The sequence below is a fragment of the Rhipicephalus sanguineus genome, unplaced genomic scaffold, assembly GCF_013339695.2.
Source record: "Rhipicephalus sanguineus isolate Rsan-2018 unplaced genomic scaffold, BIME_Rsan_1.4 Seq562, whole genome shotgun sequence".
NCBI classification, from domain to species: domain Eukaryota; kingdom Metazoa; phylum Arthropoda; class Arachnida; order Ixodida; family Ixodidae; genus Rhipicephalus; species Rhipicephalus sanguineus.
In genome coordinates this window covers 335,639-362,456 of record NW_023615517.1, presented here as the reverse complement: position 1 = coordinate 362,456, position 26,818 = coordinate 335,639, and the positions used below count along the sequence as shown (strand labels likewise).

Genomic DNA, 26,818 nt, shown 5'->3' with positions numbered 1-26,818 from the left:
TAACGCCTTGTGAAGGCCACACGAAGATGAATCTAGTGAATCATACATGTAATGTTTCTCTTTAGATTATGAGGCATGCGTGGCTCATTTCCGGGTCCCATTTATATAGTCGCCTGTGACGTCGTTGGTGCGCTGATGCAAGTTGTTAGTGTATGTTCATGAAAACTCAATTCGCGCTTCCGGGGCATTGTTTAAAGCTGTTTTAGCTGCAGCGTCAGCCTCATTATGTCCCATAACGCCACAGTGAGCAGGTATTCACTCAAATGTGACATTGTGACCGTGTTTGTGAATGTGGAGAGGCTCTGAGATTTTTATAGATAAAGTATAGTACGCGCATGGTCTCATCACGCAAGCGATGGTTTGAAGAGCAAGTTTGGCATTACAGAATATTTTCATCTACGGACAGGCCCGGACAACAGCAGTTCCGCGGCTGTTGATGAGGTCTTGTGGTCTAATTTGAAGCGTTGAGCGATGATCATCTGCGGAATGGCAAAGGTTGTGGAGGAAATATATGACGTCATAGACCCATCTGTGTATACGTTGCCGTACCGCCGTACATTGAGTAAATGTGACGGAGGGTAAGTTGCTTTAGTCCAATAGGTGGTACAGGGGACTTCGTAATCCCAGGCTTCTTAAGCCTAAATGGCGTTCTAGGCAGGACCCAGAGGACATTCTTGGTGGTATAATGTTCTCGTACAGCAAGAGTGTTCTTGAATAACTGCAATCGCGGTGGGTGTGAGAGAGTGCTGATAGGGGTCCTGTGTCGAGTGAACATGCGATGAATCCTGAAAACGTAGGGACCATGGAAGAGGGCAGGACGTGCGCTCGTCCTGTTTCTTGCGTGGTCCCTGTGTTTCCAGCGCTATGGCTTGATGCTGTGGCATGTCAGCAGATGCACTAAAAAGCATTTGATTGCATCCATCATTCCATATTACTTGAAAAGCTTTGAACTTACGGTATTCGCGGCCCTTGTCCTAACCTCGTAAATTCTTACCTAGACCGTCGCTATCAATAAGTCTAAATTGAAAATTGCCGCTCCGTTTTAAAACATATTGTATTCGCGGCCCATTTCTTTCTATAGTTTACATAAATGACGTACTAAATATCTACAGAGATGCAAAATACGCAATGTCTGATTTAATGTATGATGCACAATATGTAATGTACGCTGACAACGCTAGCCTTTTTTTTTTCATCACCTCAACTTTTACCCTTCAGAAAAAGGCAACGCTGCTCTAAAAGCTCTCGAAGAATGGTTAGCAGCAACAGTTCAGCAAATTAATACAAAAACGACAAACGCCGTGATTTTCAGACCCAAATGGAAAAATAAGCTGCAATCACATCACCCTTCTTTATGCACATGAAACAATCGCAATGGTATGTAGTGCGCAAATACTTGGAGTTATCTTCACGCAAAATATGCTTTGGGTTGCACACATCGAATCTGTCAGGCAAGCAACTGTGTGGTCCGTATATGGGACGTCACAGATCAGTATAACCTTTTAAAATAAAGCTTCTTGACATATTGTAGGCTTGGGCGTGTTGGTAATTCATTTCACTATTTTAGCGCACTGTAGGATCAAGATGCAGGACAGAATAACACACGGACACAGCGCTATCTTCTAAAATGTGATTTATTACAGTAGGCGTCACATCAGCAATTAGGTTGAAAAGCAGCGCGCGCAGGTTCATTTTAAGTAACGAAAATGAAAACATAAGTTGTTTTCTCAAAACACGTGTAGCCCTTGGTTTACAGAATGATGACAATAGATTTTGGATAACATATGTTAGTCTACGAGATGATGAGGGCCGAAGAAAAAGAAGAGTGCATGGTAAACAAGAAGCTTTCGTCGTGTGACGTCTTGTGAAGGCCACACCAAGATGAATCCAGTGAATCATACATGTGATCTTTCTCTTTAGTTTATGAGGCATGCGGAAGATGCTTTCCGGGTCCCACTTATACAGTCGCCTGTGCCGACTGTATAAATTTATACTGTTAGCATACATGCCAAAACAGCAGTTGCTCAACTGGGCACAAGTACACGAATTTGAAAAGTCAATACAAAAGTACATGAAAATCTCACATCTTGACAAAATAAATGCCACATTCAATGCGCACACTGCAGCAAAACTCAGCAGAACACAGGTGAGCAAGTGAGTACATTTTCATAGGTCAGTTCAACATTCGATACCAGCAAAAAAAGAAAAAAAAGAAGAAAACAGAACCGGTAGTTTAATTCAACAATGCACTTTCGAAATCTTTAACATTGTTACACAGTACAACGTCATTCCGTAACTTGTTCCATGTGTCAACAGCGGGTACAAAAAATAATTCTTGAACGATTTTGTGTTATGCTTCAAAGGTTTAATGTGTTTGGTGTGCTTTGTCCGCAAATGCGACGTGTCTAGAGTGAAACCTTTTGTTGCGTCTGTTTTGTAAATGCCAGGGAATATCTGAAAAAATAATTTCATGCTGTTGATGTTCATTCTTTCGTGCAATGTAAGAAAATTGCGCCTTTGTTCTTAGGCTTGTTACTGACAGCGTTCTACGGTAGAAATTAAAAATAAATCTTAACGCTCTATTTTGAAACCGTTCACATGCTCTCAACCAATTACAAAGTGCTTCGCCATATTTATTCATCGTCGTCAACCACAGCATCAACAAAGTGCACGTAATGCGTTGGAGATGTTTAACGGGTACCTCGATTCTCCACAGACCGACGAACAATGGCACAATGAGTGCTTCCCTCCTGCACAAAAAATGTGTTGATTTATGGCGTAATGAGTACCTTGTTGTGCTTGCATTAGTTGCCCCAAGAGAGTTTACAACGGGCAGTAGAAAGGCCGCTGTTCCAGCTTTCGCTGTGACTGTGCTGCGTACTCCACGCGGGCCTGGCGTTTTTTTTTGCCATTTCGATCATATTTGTAGTTGGTTCCAACCTAAGAATAAGTGTTGCCAGCTGGTGCTTTCAGCCAGCAAGCGATGACAAGCCGGAAAAGGCGAAGAAGACGAGGAGCGCTAGCCATTCGTTCGTGTCTGACATTCAAGCAGAACTCGTTGTTGGGCTAGTTGGTGCATTGCATCAAGGAAGTGTATCCAGCCAGAAACGGACGAACACAGGAAATGGTGAAGGAGACAGGAAAACGGCTAGACTACCAACTCTTTAATCACCAAATCGAGGCTCAAATATAACACTGATGATCTCCCATGGTCATCACACAATCGCCTTCACATCAACCGATGCAACAAAACAGGCATAGCACAAAAACATGGCGTGCAATTACTGTGTGTCATTTTCGCTTCCTTCTTTGGTTGTCGAGATTATAAAAAGATTGCAGGAAATCTTGTTCCATTCTGCGCAACGCCACAGAGCTATCACTGCAACCCGCTTCGCCCTTCTTTGAAATGTGAAAGGCCTCGAGTATTTCACGTGCCATTTTTCATGACATCTGCCCAAAATTCTCATTTCGTTCAGTAACGGCTCACATTTGCACTGTTTACAGTGAAGGTCCAGATTCGACCCTGTCCCCTTTTCTAACCATTTGAAATGTTCCCACGCTCTAGTGTTTGCACAACGCCGCGTCTGGCCTATGTAAACCGCCCCACATGTCAGTGGTATCTCGTATACCACCCCACAGCACATTCCACAACGATCTGGCCACACTTCGCATCACACTGTGGTTTCTTCTTTCGTACAATACGTGCGCATAAACCACTCAGCTTCCTTGGTGCCGAGAATACTACAGGCACGCCATACCTGACAGCAACCTTTTCAGGCCATGCGCAATTCGGTGCGTATAGGGAACTACTTGCGGTGTCCGGTGCTCAGGCCAAGTCTTTCCGTTTTTTTGTAGCAATGTGTCTGTTACAGCAGACACAACAGAGATGAGAAACCCACGTTTTGCAGTCTGTGAATCTGGACCCTAAAGCTTGTCTCAACTATGCGTTCACAGGACTTAGTCAGGGCGGATTCAAGGCCAAGAGAACCGATAACCCTCTTGATATTTTTTGAGTGCGCGCGCCCATATGGCAACAACTCTTTCTTGGCTCTGGGTAAATACATCCAACACACCTGTCTTTCGAGACACTTGATGGTAATGTCTAAAAATTCCATACGATTGTTCGCCGGCAGCTCATGTGTAAAATTAAGACCTTTTCCTAACTCTCTAAAGCAGCACAAAATGCTTTGCACAGTGTTGTCATACGCCAAGTTAACACCGGCTCATAAAGCTACAAAAAATCATCAACGTATCTAAAAATTCGCAGGACTGTGCCTTTGTCAATGGTGGGTTCTAAATGACGGTCAATAGAGGACAAAAAAATACTGCACAGAACTGGGGCAACACAGGATCCAATGCATATCCTGTTCTTTTGGCAAACAAGCCTGCATCAAAGGATACAACTGTCGACCGACGGTAGAACTCGAGGAGGGACATAAACCTTTCAGCACTAATCGCCGCAGAATATTAAAAGGCAATAGTCCCATTAAACTCAATGCGCTTTCTGACAGACTTAAACAGCTCTGCATGCGGTACAGAGTAAAATAAGTCCTCGACATCAATAGAAAATAAAATCCTATTTCTGTCTGCTCTTTTAAAAAGGCAATGACATCTGTCGATATTCTTGTTAGGAATGGATCAAGCAAATCAAGGGCGTTCAAGGGGTCAAGTAAAAAAAGGCTAACTTGCTGGAACCATGTACCGGGTTCACTAACGACACACCTGAACGGCATATCGAGCTTGTGCGTTTTAAGAGCGAAAAACCCATCCAAAGTTCCTTTCTTTCATTTGCTAATTGCATTAGCTAATCTGGAGAGCTGCATTTCGTTGCACATTGCTATCGCCTTACTCTTCATTCTGCAGCCTTTGCGGCTCACTGTACAGAGTTCTTTGATAATGCTTGCACGGCCTTTCTTTGTGCGATGACGTTGAAATCACCACGAATCCACCTTCTATGTCTGCTTGTAGCAGTAGAAGGTCATTCCTTTCAAAGTAGGAGAAGACTTGCTGCGTGCTGTCCTTTGGTAGAAGGTCCCTTTTCCGTGCAGTTCTCACGATGCTGTCAACACCGTCTAAAAGGCACCTTTCACCATCTTCATCAGCTTTATAAGCCAGTTTCCTGTTTAGCGCGAGCAGTTTGTATGTTGGCATCTTGGGTAGGAACGCTGAACTTCGGTCCTTTCTGCAATATGGCAGCAACGCCTTTAGGTACTGACGCCTTGTCAAGAAGAACCAGGCTGCAGGGTTTCACGGGTGACTTCCCTACTTTCCTTTCCGTGAAATGCAAGATGCGTTGCCATAGAAACTCGGGTTCTGCATTGCGACCCGCCTGAAGGCCTTCATTTTTTCTGTAGCAATCGAATCTGGGTTACGAGCACAGCACACACTCGAATCTAATCGTACAGTATCCTAACCTGCCTCTAAATTTCCGACTTTATGATCCGGCAAGTGACCACCGGGCGGTGTAACCATGCCGTGTCTTGCTGTTCCACTGTTCCTGCCCTAGCGTGTGACAAACTGGTGGAGGAGCTGGGTAATCTATGCACCATACCCCTCCGGGTAGCCAGAGGTGAAGCACCGCGTCGTACGCCTGTGCACCTCGCCGGCAGAAGAATCGAGGGCAAGCCCCTGAGTTTAGACTGCTCCCAGGCAACATGGCGGCTCCGATCATCCCAACCGGCACCAACATAACCGGCATGGAAGGCACAACGCCACTTGTACTCTGCTCAATCCACTAACGCCAAATCCATTTCACGGCGCAGCACATCAGGATGTGTAAGACTGGCACGTTCACTACGAGCTTGTTGCCGTGCAAAACAAGTGGGACGATGGAGAGAAACTGCTCCACGTCTATTTCAGTGTCATGTATGGCGCGCATATGTGATGGGATAACATCATTGAAGAGTTGAAACGCCGGCTTCTTGATACTGTAGCTGCATCACAATGATCCCTCACAATCATCATCATCGTTTTACCACTTACGCGCCGCGCCTCTCGCGCAGCTCATGCCCAGAGCGCGAAGCGCGAGCAGTACGACTAGCTCACGCTCCTGGCGGTTACGACGCATGCAGCCGCCGTCGCAAGGTCGGTCGTCTCTCGAATAATGTGGCGAGATTTGGGCACGGCCACGTCGGCCGTCTTCACGTCTCTCTCTCTCTCTCGCTACAATACTTATGCCAGCCCTGATCGTCGGCAGCGAGCTGAGCGAGATCTCCAGTCCCGCTTACAAATGCCGAACGAAAGGTGTCGCAATGCACGTGTAGGACAAGATGCGTCTTTTCGAACGACGCCATGTCAGAAGAGAAGTTGCGGTACCTTTTGCGTGGGGTGAAAGAGCAGCTTTTCGGTGGACTTGTGCGCAGTGCACCCAAGAGTGTCACAATCTCTTTCTGAGGCCGTAACCATTAAACACACTCTATGGCAACGGCCCCCACCATACGAACAACAAGCCAACGCTACCTTAATACGAACTACTTGGGAACTTTCGGTGACCACATGAATTTCTTCCGAGAGCTCATGGGCTCCAGCAATCCGCGAAGAACTCCAGAAGCTGTCGGTACCGTCAACGGCCACCATCTCCTCTTTGTCCAAGAGAACCGCCTTTTATGAGAGCCCCAACCGCTGAGAGACTTCCTCCACATGTCTTAAGCTCAGCTTTGACAAACCTGCCACACCTTCGGCTACGCTTCACACCACAGACCCGGCGATGCTGGCAGTGCGAGCGGCCCCGTATTAGAACGACCATCGACTCAGAAACTCAGGCCAGTAGTTTCAGATAAGGAAGGGTATTTTGTAATTATGCCGGACAGTTTGTTCTCAGAAAAAGCATTAACAGCCATAGGAAAGAATTTTAGGACGGTAAAACTTAAGCCATCGGTAGTTAGGCAACGTGCTGTCGACCTTTTGTTAAGACATAATCTTGAGAGAATAGCTTGTAATGTCAAGAAGGCCAAATCACTTACTTTAGAATTGTTTTTTCAGCCAAAACACATAAGAACGAGGTTCCGTGCAAGGCACCTGGCAAGTCGCTGTATCTAGTTATTTGCAGAACTGCTTAACGTCTTTGAGTTTTCAGACCCTTTTCGTATGCGTAATTCTGAGGCGCTAGTTCAGTTCCTCTCAGAGGAGAACCCCGGCTGTTGTAAGGCCTTTAGTATGGATATTGAGGACCTGTATTATTCTTTGCCGCATGAGGACTTGTTAAAATGTGTTAATGAATGTATTAACGAACAAGAGCACCAGACGGTTTTCACCGAAAAATGTGGTGTTTCTACCGGGGCATTTCTAAATCCTTTCCATGTATTTAAAGTCGACGCTGGTAGGTTGGAAGGAAGGCGTTTATGTGCAGAAATCAGGGATATGTATTGGTTCTAAAGTTGCTCCGGTTCTTAGTGATTTATACCTTAGCAAGATAGACGATCTTTGGAAGGCGCCTTAGGTAATTCGGTTATTAAGGTTTTTCGTTATGTGGACGATTACTTGATTTTTTGTAGTGGTGAGGACTTTGAAAAGGTGGTAACTTCCGTGAGCGAAAAATTTGAATTAAATGGAGGAGGGCTGCGCTTTACTAAAGAGGTGCCTCAGAATAATGGAATACAATTTCTAGACATTTTCTTAACGTTCCAGAAGAACCACGTGTGTTGGCAGTATTCTCCTAGATCTTCGAAACCGCTGTTAAATTTTTCGTCAAAGCACTCGAAAGTTGTAAAAAACGGCATCGCCATGTCTTGCCTTAAGTCAGCCCTCACCAAGTCGTGTGAGCACAAAATGAGTGATAGCTTTAACGCACAGGTTACACGTGTTTTAGATGTAGGGTATCCTCGTGATGCAGTGGCCACGGTCGCTGAACGTTTAAAGAAGTCTATTGTGTTAAGTCCGAGCATGGTTGCAGAAAGCGATAGGAAGAAAGTGGTAGGTATACCGTACATTCATCGCGTATCTGACAGGCCAAAGAAAGTAGGAAACAATACGGCGTTAATGTTGTTTTCACGGCTGCCAATAAGCTAGGTAAGATTTGTGCCGCTGTGCAGAGGAAGAATGAGGGAGTAAAAGACAAGAAGCGGACCGATATTTGTTTCATAAAACACACCAAAAAATTCACTGATTGCCGTACGAGTGTGGTGTATAAGATCCCTTTCAGCTGCGGCCGCTTCTACGTAGGACAGACGGGCAGATGCAACAACCAGAGATTGTTGGAACATAAGAGATCGCTAACAGGAGGCTCACCTTCTAATCTATCTTTACATTGTCGAGATTGTAAATGCACGCCAAAATTTGATGAATGCGCAGTATTGTACCGGCATAGAAATGAAGAAACGCGCCTGATGATGAAGCTTGGCATATCGAGAATAGTGGTAGTGCATGCGTGAGCCAACCGTCGATTAACTTGCATAAAACATGAAATCAATGCCTTAACAGTTTTCTTCCACGTAGACCGCCCGCGTGCCGGAGATGGTTCGCCGTTGCATGGGCATGCGTAGATAAGTTTTCGTGCCTTCTTTCTTTTCAGCCGTTGTGCTTCTCTTCATTTGTAGTCGGCGTTTGTGGTGTCCTGACTTCTTTATTGTGTCCGTTTGCACGCCCTGTCTTTTAGAACAACCACGCGATGGGTATTAACCGTGTCGATGAACCGCTGCTGATGTCTGTGCAGGCATTTCGAAGGTCCGAATGGCATTCAAAAATCGTAGAGAGGCCAAATGGGGTGGTAATCGCTGTCTTAGGAATATCTTCTTCTCCTACTGGAATTTGGTGAAAGGCTCGGACTAAGTCAATTTTGGAGAATACTGTTGTTCCATGTAGAGCTGATGTGAAATCCTGAATGTTAGGTAGGGGATACCGGTCCGGAACGGTTTTTGCGTTCAGGGAACGGTAGTCTCCACAAGGTCTCCAGTCACCTGACTTTTTGGGTACGAGGTGGAGTGGAGACGCCCAGCTGCTAGATGATGGTCTTATTATTCCAAGTTCTATCATGTGTTCGAACTCAGCCCTGGCAACTTTGAGCTTATCAGGAGCAAGTCGTCGTGGGCGAGCGAAAACAGGTGGACCAGTGGTGATGTGTGGCGGACATCATGTTGCACGGGTTTTGTCCAGTCAGGTGGTTGCGTGATTTTGGGAACTCTCGAAGAAGCTCAGAGAAACGGTCATTGGCCACTGTTGTAGTTGGGGCGATTGTGCATGAGTCATGGGAAACGACACCATGAACAGAGAGAAGTGTAGTAGTGTCTAGCAGTCGATGCCGTTTCACGTCGACCAGCAGTCCATGGTGGTTTAAGAAGTCAGCGCCAATGAGGGCACGGCGTACGTCAGCGACGAGAAAAACCCAACGAACACGCGGCGCAAGCCGAGGTTTAGAGTGAGCGACCGCGATTTGTACACGGGGACCTTGCTACCGTTGACAGCTTGAAGGTAGGAGATCGGGGGTGTCGTTCGGTCGGATTTTTGAGCCGGAATGATGCTGACCTCTGCACCAGTGTCCACCAGGTACTGCTGGCCTGTGATTCTGCACATGACGTGTAGTAGGCGACTTTCTGGTTGGCCTTGACCCGTCGTCGCCGTTAATGGTCGGCCTGCTTGTTTTCCTGCCACGAGCAAGGTTGGAGACAGTGACGCGCGTCCTTCCCAAAACGACGGTGGTAAAAACACATACTTGGTGGTGTGGGAGACCGGGAGCGTTGTTCTCGTCCATACCGCGGGGTGCTTGGGCTGCGGTCTCTTCGGTGACGTGGTGGGGTGTAATGACGCTCCGCAGCACAAACCAGTTCTTCCAAGCGATGGCAAAGTGCGTCGATAGGAGAAGCAGGGGCAGATGGTATCTGTGGAACGACACTCACGTTGTTGGATGATGGCGTGACGTTGCACACATATGGCGTCGCTACCTCCAGGACTTTATCTGCCAGGCTGGCCAAACTGTTGAGGTCCAACGTGGATGCAGTGGCGAGGACCATTTGCACATTGGCCGGAAGGCGCTGCAGAAAGAGTTCGCGCAGCAAGTTGTCATCTGTGGGGGTTGTGCTGCTGCTCATCAGTGTACGCATATGACGAAGAAGCTGGCTTGGCCGGCGGTCGCCCAATTCCTCCGCGGAGAGCAGTTGTTGGATGCGAGAACGCTGTGATACCGTCGTTCGCTCCAACAGAGCAGCCTTGAGAGTGCTGTATGGTTGGCGGAGGGCGGTCCTGAAAGCAGGTCACATACCTCTTCGGCAGCGGCAGGTGACAGTGCCGAAACAACGAGATGGTACTTGCGTTGTTCGGTGCGCACGCCAGAAAGCACGAATTGTGACTCTGCTTGCAGGAACCAGATCGAAGGGTTGCGGTCCCAGTAAGGTGGGAGTCGGAAGGAGACCGCAGAGACGTCATGATCGGTCGTGCCAGTAGCTTCCGTGTTGGGGTGTGTCTCGTTGCGTTGCACGGCTCTACAATACTTCGGCAGTGCCGCGAATCACGTCCGGGTCACCACTTTGTAGAGCCGGGTTGTACGAGACGGACACGTCTTTTCAGTAACAACGTCTAGTTTATTCTGCCCAACAAGAGCGAGGAAAGTAGAGCAAGTGCGCACACTGCACCGGAAGTGGCGAGAGTGAAAGAGAGAAGAATGTTCGTAACGAGAGAAAGAAAAGGGAGCTCGCGGTCCGGCACCGAACCGAGGCGCCCCGCAGAGTTTTTACGACCGCGGGGGTGTGCGACGGTGGACGCGTCGCTACAGCATTTTTAGTTGCGAAGCATCTTATGGCAGAGCTCAAACGGTGTGCGGCGTGACCACCCTTACTGCGCATGCACAAATCCTCTGCACACACTCATCTCCACAGACCTTCTCCCCACTCTCCCTTTCCCCTCTCCACGTCCCTCTCTCCTCCCCCTCCATTCCCCTCTGAAACGCGGGCTCGACAGGCTAAAACGCTGCTTGGCATCGCCTCATGGCCCCCTTTAGCGGGAGATGGTGTAATTTTTAAAGTGCAGAGCGCTTTAGAGGCCAGGGCTGTCGTCGTCTCATGTCACTTGCGTCACGTATAGGCGAAGCCATGTATAGCACAGCCATGTATATATAGCATAGCCATGTGTGAGTGAGAAAACGAAGTGAGGTTGAGTGAGGTTTTCATGTTACCACCTGTCACTTATGTTCGTCATACAGTCACATCAGGCAATACCAATTTTGGTGTATGACAAGCTAGCGAAACGGCCGCGAATGCACCATGAGCGTGACATATAAATCATGACATACATGACATGCATATCATGGTTTTCATGTTACCACCTGTCATTCATGTTCGTCATACAGGTGCGTCGCGCAATACCAATTTTGGTGTATATCAGTCTAGCGAAACGGCCGCGAGTGCACCATGAGCGTGGCATATAAATCATGTCGGACATGACTTGCATGTCATGATTTTCATGTTACCACCTCTCATTTACGTTCGTCATGCAGTTGCGTCGAGTAATACCAGTTTTGGTGTATATCAGTCTAGTGAAACGGCCACGAGTGCGCCATGAGCATGGCATGTAAATCATGCCATGCATGTCATGACTTTCACGTCACCGCCTCTCATTTACGTTCGTCATGCAGTCGCGTCGCGCAATACCAGTTTTGGTGCATATCAATCTAGCGAAACGGCCACGAGTGCGCCATGAGCAAGACATGTCAATCATGTCGTACATGTCATGCGTGTAATTATTTTCATGTTACCACCTCTCATTTACGTTCGTCATACAGTCGCGTCACGCAATACCAATTTTGGTTATATCAAGCTAGCGAAGCGGCCGCGAATGCATCGTGAGCATGGCATGTAAATCATGACATACATGTCATGATTTCATGATACCAACTGTTATTCATGTTCTTCAGACAGTCACATCGCGCAATGCCAATTTGGTGTATATCAATCTAGCAAAACGACCGCGAGCGCACCATGAGCGTGGATGTAAATCATGTCGCACATGACTTGCATATCATAATTTTCATGTTGCCACCTCTCATTTACGTTCGTCGTACAGTCGTGTCGCGCAATACCAATTTTGGTGTATATCAGTCTAGCGAAACGGCCACGAGTGCGCCATGAGCATGGCACGTAAATCATGATATACACGACAAGTATGTCATGGTTTTCACGTTACCACCTGTTATTCATGTCCCTTATACAGTCACATCGCACAACACCAAGTTTGGTGTATATCAATTTAGCGAAACGGCCGCGAGTGCTCCATGAGCGTGGCATGTAAACCATGTCGTACATGGCATGCATGTCATGATTTTCATGTTACGACGTGTCAGTTATATTTGTCATACAGAAATGTCTCCTCATACCAGTTTTCGTATATTCCATTCATTTAAACGGCCGCGAGCGCCCCGAGACCATGTCACGTAAATCATGCTGCACATGACATGCGGGTCATGATTTGCATGTTAGGACCTGTCATTATGTTTGTCATGGACTCTTGTCACGCCATACTAATTTTGGTATATATGAAACTAACGGTACGGCCGCAAGAGCCCCAAGGCCGTGGAATGAAAATCATGCTGTTCATGACATGCATGTCATGATTTTCATGTTATGAGCTGTCATTTGTGTTCGTAATAAGGTCATGTTATGCCACACCAATTTTGGTACACATCCGAGTAACGAAACGGCCAGGGGAGCCCAAAGTCGTAGGCGGCTAGATAGATAGATAGATAGATAGATAGATAGATAGATAGATAGATAGATAGATAGATAGATAGATAGATAGATACGCTCAAAATCGCAGAAGTTCGCTAAGAAATGCTTCGCATTTAGAAAAAGTGCGGTTAGCGAATGACACTTCGCGATGAGTCTGTACTGGTGTGCTTTTTGTTCTTTTCCATCGCTATTTATGATCCTTCCGATAACGGACGTTTCGTGTGCATGTATGAGTGTGTTCTTGGTGCGTTTCAAAGCCGCTAGACTAGGCTCGCGTCATGAAGGAAGCAGAGTAACGTAGCGAGGGCAGAGCGGCGACGATCGTCACAGCCTGCGAGATGCAGCGCATCCTGAAGCGTCGCAGACGACAGGCCGACAAGGTCACCAAGGTACCGTAGGTAGAGAGTAGGATAAAGAAAGGGGATTAGTGAGAACTGAAAACGTGCGAAATGATTCTTATAAAAAGGGAGGAAGAAAACAGTACACACCTCAACGGCCCTGCGCAGGGATGAGGGTAGGGGCATGAAAGAGAGAGGTAGGAGGGAGAAGGGGAAAGAAAAGAGGATGGTCGCACTCTGCTCGCGTGTCCCTCAGCAGCAGAAACCCGCGGCGCGGGCCGCCCCCAAGGAGAGGAGTAGTCAAGCAGGTCGGCAGGGGAGAGAAGGATGCCGGCAGCATCACGTGACGGGCGCACGGGCGCGGGAGGCGTCAGCCAGCGCCTCAGGAATGTAAACACTCTGTCAGGAGACAGCTAAATACGGGCCTCAAAGGCGCGTAAACAGATCGGCGGCGCCGAAAAAATCCAGCAGAGCGTAGCACCGCTGCTGGAGTTTAGAGTGTTGCGCGCTGGGGAACAGAAGTTTGTCCAGGCACAAGTGTGGCGATCCCAGTCTGCTGTAGGCACCGAACAGACGACGGCGATGGTCATCGTATCAGGGGCACTGCAGCAAGATGTGGTCGATGATCTCGTCCGCTGGACACTGCACACACGTTGGGTTTCCGCTGCCCGAAAGCCGGAAGAGGTGTTCAGCGGTGCGGCTGCATCCGATGCGTAGACGGAGGAAGAACGCTCGCGCACGTCTGTTGAGGCCAGCCCCGGAAGCAGACGCGGAGGGTTCCCCGATGCCACCCGCGCATCCGGGTGCAGAGAGCGCAAGTGACGCGCAATGATGAGGCGAGCCACATCGCTGACACGCGCGAAGGAGGTGACAGGCGTGCGGGGATCGTGGCCCTCCTTGGCGAGGGCGTCGGCCGCCTCGTTGCCCTGTACGCCAGCGTGGGATGGCACCCACTGGAAGGCGAGATCGCAGCCGCTGTTCTGGATCACCGTGAACTTGCGAAAGAGGCGTTGCGCGATCAGGGCACCCGCTCCCTCGCGCAAGTGCAAGAAGCGCAGTGCGCGAGTCGACGTTTTGTGTGCATGTGAGAGTGTGTTCTTGTCGCGTTTCAATGCCGCTAGAGTAGGCTCGCGTCATGAAGGAAGCTGAGTAACGTAGCGAGGGCAGAGCGGCGACGATGTCACAGCCTGCGAGATGGAGCGCGTCCTGAAGCGTCGCACAGGGCAAGCGGACAAGGTCAACAAGGCACCGAAAGAGTAGGATAAAGAAGGGGGGAAGAGTGAGAATAGAAAACGCAAGGAGTGTGCACTCCGTAACTCAGTTCAAATCACCCGCTTCGCTCGAGCCAATCACATCAAGCCAAAGACGTGCGTGCGGGACCACACGCACAAAAAAAAAATTTCCGATAAAAAAGATTCTGCCACAACAAAATTGCTCCGTGCTTGTATACTTATAATGTTTGTTGATATTACGGGGGGTCATCGTTGCTGTCAGTTGAAAATAGGGATATAACGCAACTAAATTCAAATCACCCGCCGCCCGAGAGCCAATCACTTCAAACCAAAACCACGCGTGCGGGCCACGTTCAGCGCGAGAAAAAAAATGTACCGGCGTGGGGAATCGAAGGTGGTGCCGTGATAAGTTCGTTCCGCGCTTGCATATTTGCGGTGTTTATTGATCTTATGGTGCGAAATCATCGTTGTCAGTCGTCGACTGGAAGTGTATCGCGTGGGATGAAATGGGCGGCCAGAGGTGTGCCAAGGTTTTTGTTGGTGTTCTGTGGTGTGTCGTCGTAGCCTCAACGGGCTCGTCGCTTTGTCTGCGCGCTCAGCGCTGCGTGATCGGCCTGCTTTCCACGTTTCTTGATTACGCACGGTTATTGCGTGGTTCAATCGAGTGCATCTACTTAGACAGTCCACCGCCCAGTGCCTTGTCTGACGACGACGGCGACTGTAAAGCACAAGCGTGCGCCTTAGCGGATGCCAAGGTGAGTTCAACTCGCCAAATTGCGTAACTATGTGATCTTATTGTGTGACGATATTTATGCAGGTAAGGCAGCCCGGGTGGCGTGTTCACACAGCAGTGATGATTTACGAGAAAAGTTGTCTGATAGGCAAGTATGGATTCTGCTACAGGTAGTATCTGCTTTTCTGTGATGTTTTGTTATACACTTCTAGTAGTTGCTCTATTTGTGTGATTTAAGCCTGGTGCTGTGCGATGTCAGTGCGCGTTAAAGAAAACCAGATCCCCAAGATTTCTGGAGCCCCCGCTACGGCGTGTCTCATAATCATATCGTAGTTTTGGCACGTAAAACCCCAAATGTTAATATCGCGAGGTCATCGCTTGAAGCGATTGTTCAATCGCCTGCCGCCATAAAAATTCGCCTGCTTTTAAACGCACTGGTCGCCTCGTACATTTTCTGTAATAAAATGCAACGCTAATAGTGAACTAACGTGCAAATCAACTACAATGCAGTAGACGGGGACGCAGATAGACACAAAACGCTTGTCAAGCTCCTCAGAAGCGTATGTATCGCTGGTTGCGTCACCATCTACTGTGCTGCGCTCGATTAATCCATGACAAATAGCATAATTCTTCTATGGTGAGGATTTCAACCTGGCTGCGCAAGTTTTTTTTTAAATTTTTTTATTCATATACCCTAAAGGCCCATTCGGGCATTACATAGGGGGTTTTGAGACAGTTATATGAACAAACTTGCAAATAAGACCATTGGTAATATACACTGAAAACAGTAAACAATATAAAACATGCTACTATTAATACAGGTTGGGCCGCGTTGCACTTATTTCAGGGGTCAAACTCGCTTCAACTGCAGGGCCGCAGTCCGAAATTTTTTAGTCTCCCGCAAGGGCAGGGACAGTGAAAAACTGAGAGGGGAAAAGATGAGGATGGGCTGGGGTGTGAAAAAAATTGTCAACTAACGTTGCCATTTCGAAGACGGCTTTCCCATATACCGTATTGTTGACGATGGAACGCGTTATTTACAGAATGGCCCACGAACCCAACTTCCGAGCGGCACGCCTACCGCCGAACATCGGAGTGACCCGCCCGTGCCTGTGCGCAGCTGATGTGCCTACCACGCGTCAGCCTCTCATCATCTCACCGGTCTGCCCTTCATCTCTACCACCTGGAAAGACGGCGTGGCCGACGGAGGTGAGGTCGCTGGACGTACGGCTTTTCACAGAAGTATACCCTGCACCTGCACCACAATTGTGACGATTGAACGCGTTTATTTACAGAATGGAAAATGAATGCAGATGTACAGCTCGGAGCGAAAAACAGTTCACCGAGCCGCTCGCGAGCAAGTGCTGCCTCGTTCTCTTATCTACTTTCCGATAGCGTGTTTGACTATATTTGTCATTTCTAAAGGAGATTTGGTGTCAGGTTTGAGAAAATCGACACTGATACATAGACGGTTTTACAGAAGACACATGGGCGCGGCCACAAATGCTGTTAAATCAGTTTTTTTATTTTTATATAGCGACGTGAATTAACAAGGTCACGTAACATCGAATGCACCAAACAAACCGTTTTCATGCGCACGCGTTGTACTGTAGCACTGTTGTTTAGTTGTTCAAGATACAAAACAGCAAAGTTAACAGCCCAATACGTGGGCACCAAAAACCATCAGTAAAATAGTCTATAGAAGGACCGAAATCGATACGCCGATAGTGAAGTATCGAGTTCTTATTTCACCGTTATGTTTAAGTGTATGGTAACCACATGGGCTGCCTTATGAAAAAATGCTTAGATCAGTCTCGCCCGAGTCGCTCACGAGCGTATTTATTAAATAATGAAAGGAAATATCGGACAAGGACAGTGTCACAAATTAGCGCGTGATAAAGCGCGCGCGTGGCCGCTTTCAAACGGCTGCGCGATAGAACGGTGCGAGTCGTGCGCCCAAGAAGCGCGAACGACGAAAAAACAAGCATCAAAAGACGCCGGCGCGCCGCATCCTCCTCACCACTCGAGCCAGGCGGAGACAACGCGATCAAACGCCAGCAATGCCCGGAAACATCTGGAAGAGAAGGGTGACGCATCGCGATGACGCCGCCGCGATTCGAACCTACGAGAAAGCTCTCGCCCTTTCCCCAGGCTTAGCTGTACTACGCGCCGGACAACACTCCCGACGCTTCTAGAGACCGGGGGAGAAGGGATAAAAGCGTGCGACGACGAGCAGTCAAGGAGTAGTGCAGACAGGAGTGAGTCAGTCGGCCCGGTGATGGTGAAAGTATGCTAAGTGTGGCTCCGTTAGCCCAAGAAGACGTGTTTATGATGGTGTGCGGTCAGTCGATCGTCGATCTGGGAGAATCCGATGACGACACCGTGTGAGCCGTGACAAGTCACGACGACGGTTGAGCTACGGCGATCAACGCTGGAGCTGGCGTGAGTGTTTCCTTGAAGTGAGCATCGATTACCGTCCAAGTATTGTGGACTGGATACGCCATTGTTTATTCTGGACTTCAACTGTCCTTGAATAGTTGTAATGCATGCGATTGCATTTGTAGCGTGTGATGTTTGTTTAGCTCCCGTTGTGTAAACACCATCTATGTTTTAGTGTGAAGTTTTACTGGTACCAGCCGAGTGTGCATGTGTTTGTGTTATTGGTATTGCCTTAACTGAGAATATTTTGTTTTCGTTTGTGTTATCGACTCTCGGCACTGACTCGGTCTTTGGACCACAACCGGCGTTCGCTGGCGCACCAAAGGACCAACTCTAAATTGTCCGCGCTTCGTGGTGCTTTTCAGAGGGCCGTGACGCCAGCCCTTAGAATCTGCCCGGCGATTGCCAACCCGATTAACGGGATCAGTGACAATTATTCTGGCGTCCGCGACACAGGACCTTTTTGGTGCGCAGTGTGTCCAAAGTAGGAGAAAGAGCCTTGAGACGTTGATAATGCTTGCGAACGATTTTTCAGTGCTGCACCGCGTTCTCGCTAACCTGTGTGCATAGAGTGTTTTGGTATTCGAAGTTAGGCAGAGGTTTTGTGCACGCGGCTAGGCTATCGTTGACGGCATCATGGATCTCGAGAAATTAGTTGCCCTTGGTGAGTAGGGGTCTTTCTGGGGCCGAACTACGAAAGTGGGTTAGCCAAAAGGAAAAAGAAGAAAAGAAAGAGTTAAGGAAGAAAGAGAGATGAAGGAACAACAGCTGAAAGCAGAGCTTGAACGAGAGAGGTTGGCAGCTGAGAGGGTCAAGGAAGAGAAAGCAGCAGAGCTCGAAAGAGATAGGTTGGCAGTTGAGAGGGCGAGGAAGAAAGAGAACAACAATTGAAACTGGAGCTGGAGAGAGAGAGGCTAGCAGCTGAGAGGGAGAAAGAAGAAAGAGAGGCGCAAGAGAGACAGATGCAAGCTGAGATGGCTGAGAGAGAAAGGCAACGGCAGCACGAATTGGAACTCGAACGGCTCCGTTTGCAGCAGCGCGCAGAAACTCTCGTCCAGGCTAGAGTGGAGAGCAGTGAAGGGAAGACCATAGCTTCCGACTGAACCCAAGCAAACTGCTTGTGGCGTTTGATGAGAGAAAAGATGACCTGATGCATACCTGCACAGGTTTGAAACAATAGCTAGAAGCCAAATTGGCCGGAGCAGCAATGGGCAACAGCTTTGAGCACTGTTTGAGTGGCGAAGCGCTCAGTGTGTACGGTAGGATGACACCTACCGATGCAGCTAATTACACGAAAGTAAAAGCTTTGCTGAAGCGATTTCGATTCACCGTGGAAGTCTTCCGAGATCGGTTCCGTACGGGAAAGCCAGCTGATGGCGAGGCGGCAACGCAGTATGCCGCGCGGCTCAGCCATTATTTTGACAGGTGGAGCAAACTTTCAGAGCCGGCGCAGGAGTACGGTGAGCTAGAGAGCTTCTTATCAGAGAGCAATTTCTCACCAGTTGCACCCGAGCCTGTCGCTGTATATGAAAGAGAGAAGAGCTAAATCGCTCGAGGATATGCTTGAGTTGGCGATCAATTCTTGGAAGCGCAAGGTGGCACGAATCTGGCCAAAAAAAAAAAGGAGGTTCACGAGGATTGAAGAAATCATCACCTGAAGAAAACAAGCGTGCACCGGAGAGTGTTCCACGATGCTTTCTGTGTAACCGGGTGGCCCATCGCGCTAACAGTTGTCGGACCAACTTCTCACGCCCCAGTGTAATGAAATGCTTTAAATGTGGACAAACTGGGCACAAAACCGACGCACGTCGAAGCGATGCGAGTAAAGTCCACCAAGCAGCTTGTGCGTATGCCCCGCCAAACAAGGAAGCAAAAGGGACCAATGATGAATTGGCCGAGCTGAAAAGCGGGAAGAAGATGTATTTCATTGGTGCTGCGATGACACCACCACAAAGCAGCTTGTGCGTATGCCCCGCCAAACGAGGAAGCAAAATGGACCAATAATGAATTGGCCGAGCTGAAAGCTGCGATGACACCACCACCAAGCAGCTTGTGCGTATGCCCGCCAAACGAGGAAGCAAAAGGGACCAATGATGAATTGGCCGAGCTGAAAAGCGGAAGAAGAGATGTTTCATTGGTGCTGCGATGACAACAGACACGGTATTAAGAGATAGTGGGTGCACCACTGTTATCGTACGAAAAGCAATTGGTCCGAGAGAGCGAGTTCACAGGCAATACCCAACCGGTTTGCCTGCTTCATAGTTCGATCCGAATGCTTCATGAAGCTAATATTGAGGTTGAGACCCTTACTTCAGCGGGAGTGTTACTGCCCTGTGCATGGATAACCCCCTGTTCGACCTAATGGTGGGAAACATCGACGGAGCTCGGGCCATACGATCCTGAACGTTGGGAGAAGCCCCGAAGATGGAGGCCTCGTCAGTTCAGGAACCGCGACAGAAAGGAACCGTGCAGGAGAATCCCAGGAAAGAGGTCGCCCGAGCTCCAATTGATGCCGACGTGTCACGGAATGTCAATGAGGGAGCACCAACAGTCGCTGTACCGCCTGTGAAGACGCGCCGAGCAGTGACATTGCCACCAAGCGGCGACCACCACCCGTGAGTGGAATGATGACGAAGGTGGTCGTCCAAGCAAAACAGGATAGGGTGTTGGAATGGAATTTGTTTGAAATGGTTTGAGTTTTAAGTGTGTTGTATATTATACCCTGTGTCGAGTGTGTATGGCTAGTGAGCCGAAGTGCTCCTTGCGTTATTTTATGTGTACAATGCTATTGATATAATTGTATAAGCGTTGTAATTGAAGAGCTTTGTTTTGTGCGTTCTCATTGTTTATATGAAAGGTATGATGGCGTTTGTACTTATGTACTTGTGTTTATCTTTCATATGTAGTGACATTGAAATGCCTGTGAATTGTATTGATATTTCTATTGTGAATGTGACGCGCATTGTGTGTGGACTGAGTTATGGACTCTATATATGTGGGACATTTCTAGTTGTGTGTATGTGCGCGCTCATTTGTGTTGTTTGAATATTATGAGATAATATTCTTGAAGTGGGGGGCAGTGTCACAATTAGCGCGTATTAAAGCGCGCGCGAGGCCGCTTTCAAACGGCTGCGCGACAGAACGGCGCGAGTCGCGCGCCCAAGAAGCGCGAACGACGAAAAAACAAGCATGAAAAGACGCGGCGTGCCGCTCTCCTCACCCACTCGAGCCAGACGGAGACAACGCGATCAAACGCCCAGCAATGCCTGGAAACATCTGGAAGAGAAGGGTGACGCATCGCCGATGACGCCGCCGCGTATCGAACTACGAGAAAGCTCTCGCCCTTAGCTGTACTACGCGCCGGACAACGCTCCCGACGCTTCTAGAAACCGGGGGAGAAGGGATAAAAGCGTGCGACGACGAGCATTCAAGGAGTAGTGCAGACAGGAAGGAGTCAGTCAGCCCGGTGATGGTGAAGTTATGCTAAGTGTGGCTCCGTTAGCCCAAGAAGACGTGTTTATGATGGTGTGCGGTCAGCGATCGTCGATCTGGGAGAATTCGATGACGACACCGTGTGAGCCGTGACAAGTCACGACGACGGTTGAGCTACGACGATCAACGCTGGAGCTGGCGTGAGTGTTTCCTTGAAGAGAAGCATTCTATTACCGTCCAAGTATTGTGGACTGGATACGCCATGTTTATTCTGGACTTCAACTGTCCTTGAATAGTTGTAATGCAGGCGATGCATTTGTAGCGTGTGATTTGTTTGTTTAGCTCCCGTTGTATAAACACCATCTGAGTTTTAGTGTGAAGTTGTATCTGGTACCAGCCGAGTGTGCATGTGTTTGTGTTATTTGTATTGCCTTAACTGAATATATTTCGTTTTCGTTTGTGTTATCGACTCTCGGCTCTGACTCGGTCTTTGGACCACAACCGGCCTTCGCTGGCGCACCAAAGGACCAACTCTAAATGTCCGCGCTTTCGTGGTGCGTTTTCGGAGGGCCGTGACGCCAGCCATTATAATCCGCCCGGCGATTGCCAACCCGATTAACGGGATCAGTGACAGAGCTATATGCAGGTTGGGCCGCTGGCTAGAGATATACGGGCCATATGTTTGAGAACATTTAGTTCTGCTGAGAACTTACAAGAAGGCAATGCATTTGACTGAATCATATGTGCTCGTAGTAACAGTAAGTGTGCATATAACTGCAAGCTAATTGGAAGTAGTACAGCATGTCTATATAAAATTATAATGACAGACGTGTGTCTCAGTTCAACTAAGCTTATTAAGGTAGCGTATGCTCTGCTTGTTGCTGTGTTTGCCTGGGAAGATACGCGTCAATTTAGTCCTGCCATTACATATATTTGTTTGATGAACCAAACATTTCTCTCTAATACCAATTCTTTTAATAGTGGAGTAGCACCATTGCAAAAACTTGTTATTCAAGCTGCTTGGGATATGATGGTGTATCAAGAACATTACTTGATTTTGTGGTACCGTAGTTTTCGCTTTCCTTTCTACTTCGCTAAAGAAGCATGAAGCCAGAAGCGGGGTCTTATTTGCAGTATTCACAACCATGGTGTGTCAATCAGGGAAAGGGATGACAGTGCTGCTTTAGTTTATGCTGTTATTAATTGAAGAATGTCATTTGTGATATGTTTACATCTTTTCTGATCACAGAATTCTGGACAGTGTGGTTATACTGATTTTGTGGCGTGCCAAGCACTACGAAATTGAACAGACAAACAGGGAACTGGATCAAGGGCTACTTTTTTGTAGACACAACCTACTAATGCAAACAGACAATGAAGCCAAGGAAGGCATAGGGGAGAATTTTAGTTTTTAACTGTAGTGTGATAATTTTTACATAATTGAAAGGAATTAAAATCAGCAAAAGAGACACTTGCTCCTGCCAGGGCCTGAATCTGTAACCTTTGGATAGTGCGTCTGGTGGCCCAATGGAGCTGCAACAGTGGTCATTGTCCCATCCCACTGAGCACCTCAGTGTGTAATCCCAACAGACATGCTAGTGCTGGCCATCCTGGCGTGTTGTAGAACTCTTTACGAGCTGGCAGCTGGCCAATGAACCCTTGCATGCTACCTGAAGCCATCAAGTCACCGGGACGAGACCCTATAGCTATGATAGCGCAAAAGAAACGTAGTGAATTAAGGCTCATTGAATTGAACAGACACTTGTAGGGCACAGCACGAGCCCTGCATATGAATTGACTTTAGTGCAACTAGTTTTTTTGAAGAGTTCAAAACTGGGCTTGTTGGCAAAACATACCCAAGATTTCAAACCATGCAAGAGCAGCAGAGAAGACAGAAAAGACAACACAGTGCTCAGTCTTTGCTGTAACCTCTGGTGTTCTTACACTTCTACTAAGTCTTCAGCTATCTGAAATCTTCACATTCATGATGTCGTACAATAAGGGTGGCTCGTTACCATACATTGTGTACACTGATCTATTTAATATTGTAATGAGAGTGCTGATGGAGTTTTCTGTGCAAGTGCTTATCGGCAAAACTGTATTCTTCATACTTTTTAGTACGCCAATGTGGGAAAGCTTGACATGTAACGCATAATTAAAATTGTCTGCAAAATCCATTATTCCACTAATATGCTCTTAATGCATCCTAAGCTCATCATTCATGGACAGTTTGGTGTATCAACAGATACCTGTGTTAAGCCATCATTGTTTTATATGTACTACTTGTGTACTGTAAGGCCTCTATTGTGTGCAGGTTATGGAATGTTTGTGGCATCTGTAATGCATGTACCCAGCATAGACGACTGACTGTTCAAGGAACTGAAGCAGCGGACAGCTTGCTGTGAAAGATGGGAGCATTCTTCCTCTGGTCTGGACAAGCCATATAGGTGGTAGGTATTGGTTGGTTTCGTTCTCTACAAATGGGCAGTTCGAGAAGAGTGCTTGGGCTTGTTGGTACGTAATGTGAGTAAATAGCGCACACTAGAGTAAGCAGCATGAAGCAAGCACTATCAACAGATGAATATTTCAAATAGCAGAGAAAGACTTGTGTACAGAAATGTGTGAGGGAGTGTACAGCGGCATGACTGCAAACGATCTGAAATCGGCAAAAGGATTGGTAGTTGCTTTACGGGCAAGCTAACAAAAGCTGCTAAAACACCGTGTGCCTAACTTCTCAATCATTTTGATCTATTATCTCACGGACTGCGTTTTCTTACTGTTCACAATCACGTCAACTTCATCAAATTCAGGCTGCTATTCACAGGTGCTACAGTTGCATAGCTAGGTGACCGTTTTTGTGTTTTGTACATTGCAACGGCGTTCTCTCAAACGATCGTTAAGGCATTCTAGCGGCCTGGCTAATGTAGAACTTTCCAATGCACTAGGGGGGATCCGATACGCAGATGATCAATGCATCTAACAAGTACATTTATGTTTCTTTGAGCAGGCGCTAGTAGCTATTCCTAGGAACACTACTTGCAAGGCTGAAAGGGTTTGAGAGGCAAAACAAAACAGATACATATAACGCGACCAGCCAATCTTCATGAGATATGCATAAATCTTTGCATGTAAAGCGCTACACAAACAATGCACTAGACGGTGCGGGCAGAAATTCGTGAAGTAAAATATCGCAACTGCTACCTGTTGATTACTCGGATAACCAGCTTCCAGTAAGGACCTGTTCTTTAGCGCAAAAAACACGAAAGTGATGCCCTCTGCGTGTTATTATATCTGAGGAAAGCGCATGGCAAAAATCTATTTCTAGCCTTGCTAGAAGCTAAATCTGCTGCGTTGTAATGATCCTTTCAAGTGAGATATCTACCTTATAGATAATTTCAGAGAGCACCGTGGCAATCAAGAAAAGCACAAAGACGGTCTTTGTGTGTCGTGCGATCCCTGGTGACATGCTGAGACACCAGTGCTGTTGTGCTCTCTATTCATGCTACTGGGGGGGGGAGCTGGGTCTCTGCCATGCCTCTTTGCAACCACCAATCCGGCGTGGCCGTGCCGGTCATGTGACCCGTGCCTTGCGACCAATAACCTTTCTTCTCGCTCCTTAAAACCCTGCATAAACGGGGGGAGCAGTCTTCCGTCATTCTCGCCGAAGCTTGGTCTCTGCGTCGTCACTCCGCGCGCCCTCCCGTCGTTCGGCCTCTCCGTCGGCCCGCCGCGGGTTACGCCGCGCTCCTGTCCTACACAACACATGGCGACGAGCTACTGAACCGGGTTCAACAGGCGACGCCAGGAAGAGCACGGCGTAAATGACACTCACCTCGAGTCGCATTTCTCCTGCACGTCGGTGCTTTGTCCTTCCTGGTTGCTACATTGGCGTCGACCTGACTTTTCTTTGTTCCCGCTCCGGCTCCCTCTACGACGCCAATTTCTTGCTTGAGCCTTCTGCCTGCCTCCTGCACATGGCGGCCCTTTTTGCCAACCTTCCTCCATTCCTCGACGTGCCCGGCACGCCTCCTATTCCGTGGCATAAATGGAAAAAAATTTTCCAAGTACACCTGAAGGCGGCCGCGGAAGCGGCTGGGAGGACGAAAGACGCGCGTCAGCACTTATCAGCGTGCTCGGTATCCAGGGCCAGCGCAAATACTTCGCGGCGCAGGAGCAGCTCGAAGCACAAGGCGGCCCAAATGCTACGCACACGGCCAGTACACCGACGGCGGCGGACTCGGGCACGGTGTCGACAGATGCGGCGACGACGGAGTACGACACGTTGCTACATTCCTGGACGGGCTTTTCGCCGAGTCAACGAACGTGCTAGCCGAGCGGACCTTTTCACGAGCCGCAAACAACTGCCCGGCGAAACGTTTCTCGACTTCGTCACCGCGCTGAAAGAAAAGGCCCTGTCATGCAAGTTCGGCGCCACCTACGACGACAGAGTACGGGACCAAGCAATTCACGGGGTCGCCACGCACATGTACGGGCCAACACTACTGTCGTACGGGGAAGCCCTTACGCTGTAGAAAGCCGAAGAAGTGGGACGCGACTTGGAGGCGCTCAACGAAGCCAACGCGCATTCGGAGAGAATGAACGGCTACTCGGTTCGCACTCCGGTTACGGCGGCAGCATTCAGGGCGTCGCAGCGGCTCAAAATGGCGGGTCGGCTGCTTCGCTGGTCCCGCATGTCACTCAACATGGCGGCGGCTTCCCCCGGCGCGGGTGCCGGGTCCAAGATGGCTGGCTCCGCGGGCTCGACGGCGCTGGCACAATGCCGTGTTCGCTGCCAGCACGTACAACAGCTTGCGCCCAAGCCTCAAGTCGGCCCCTGTTTTCGTTGCGGCAAGTTAGGGCATTTGGCGACTTACAAAAATTGTCCGGCCAAAAAGAAAATTTGCCAATTTTGCCGTATCAAAGGGCATTTCGCGGCAGTCTGCCGTAAGCGACGAGTGTCGGTGCAGGAAGTTACCCCCGTTCAAGACCGTGCCTCCGGCACTGCCACATCTTATCCGTGCAAGCTGCCGACTAACCCAAGGGACTTGCGCATCCTGTTATCGGAGGACATAGCCACAGTCATTGCTGGTGGACACCGGAGCCACTGCATCGTTAATGACCAAGAAGGACTTCGACACGCTTTTCGCTTCGAAGCATCGCCTGCTGCAAACGTCAGTCCACATGCAGAATTTCTCCAAGCAGCGCATTCCAATTCTGGGCTGTTCCATACGGACTTGCAACACCGTGGGAAGCAGGCTCACGTCACATTTTACGTGACTACGTACGGGACTTCGCTACTAGGGCGGGACGCCATCCAGAAATGGGACTCCTGATCGACGGCGCAACGTTGACGTGTCGTCGCGCTTCACCCTTTCCTCGCAGCTTCCTGCAGGTGTGCCTCCGGGGTTCGAGCACCTGTTCGACGGGGAGCTGGGACTTGTCAGGGACTACGTCCACCGTGTGAAGAGGCGGCCGGACGTACCAGTGTCCGCCAAGCTGCGTCGCCTGCTTCTGGCGCTCCGGCAACAAGTCGCCAGCGAGCTGCGCCGGCTCCAGGACGACGACGTCATCGTCGACGGCCGCGGTCGACGGCCACATTCAAAAGCGCAGATCAGCAGCGCACAAAGTTTGTCGCCAGAGAGTGATGCGAATGGGTCTTCAGCATCGGCTCCCGGCAGCTGCAATCAGCCCAGTTCTGGAAGAGAATGGGGACAGGTCTTCGAAGTCGGCTCCCGACGGCCGCCACACGCAGAGACTTCCTGCAGGGCCTGGGTCACGCCGCCACAGCGGACGCGTAAGCCCCCAGCCACTTCAAGGACTACATCAGACTAAGAAGTCTTGTTAGTGTTTGCTGATGTATAACATACTTTTATATAAGGATGCAATTCTTCCCAGGGCGGGACGATGTTGCCTCGTGCGACCCCTGGTGACATGCTGAGACACCAGTGCTGTTGTGCTCTCTATTCATGCTACTGGGGGAGCTGGGTCTCTGCC

The 26,818-nt window shown here is 48.8% G+C and overlaps 1 protein-coding gene across 1 annotated transcript in view; it reads right to left on the bottom strand.

Moving 5' to 3' along the window:
- LOC119377749 (sphingomyelin phosphodiesterase-like) overlaps positions 1–26,818 on the bottom strand; it is a gene marked incomplete at its 3' end in the record, with an annotated part of 205,134 nt that overhangs the window by 115,465 nt on the left and 62,851 nt on the right.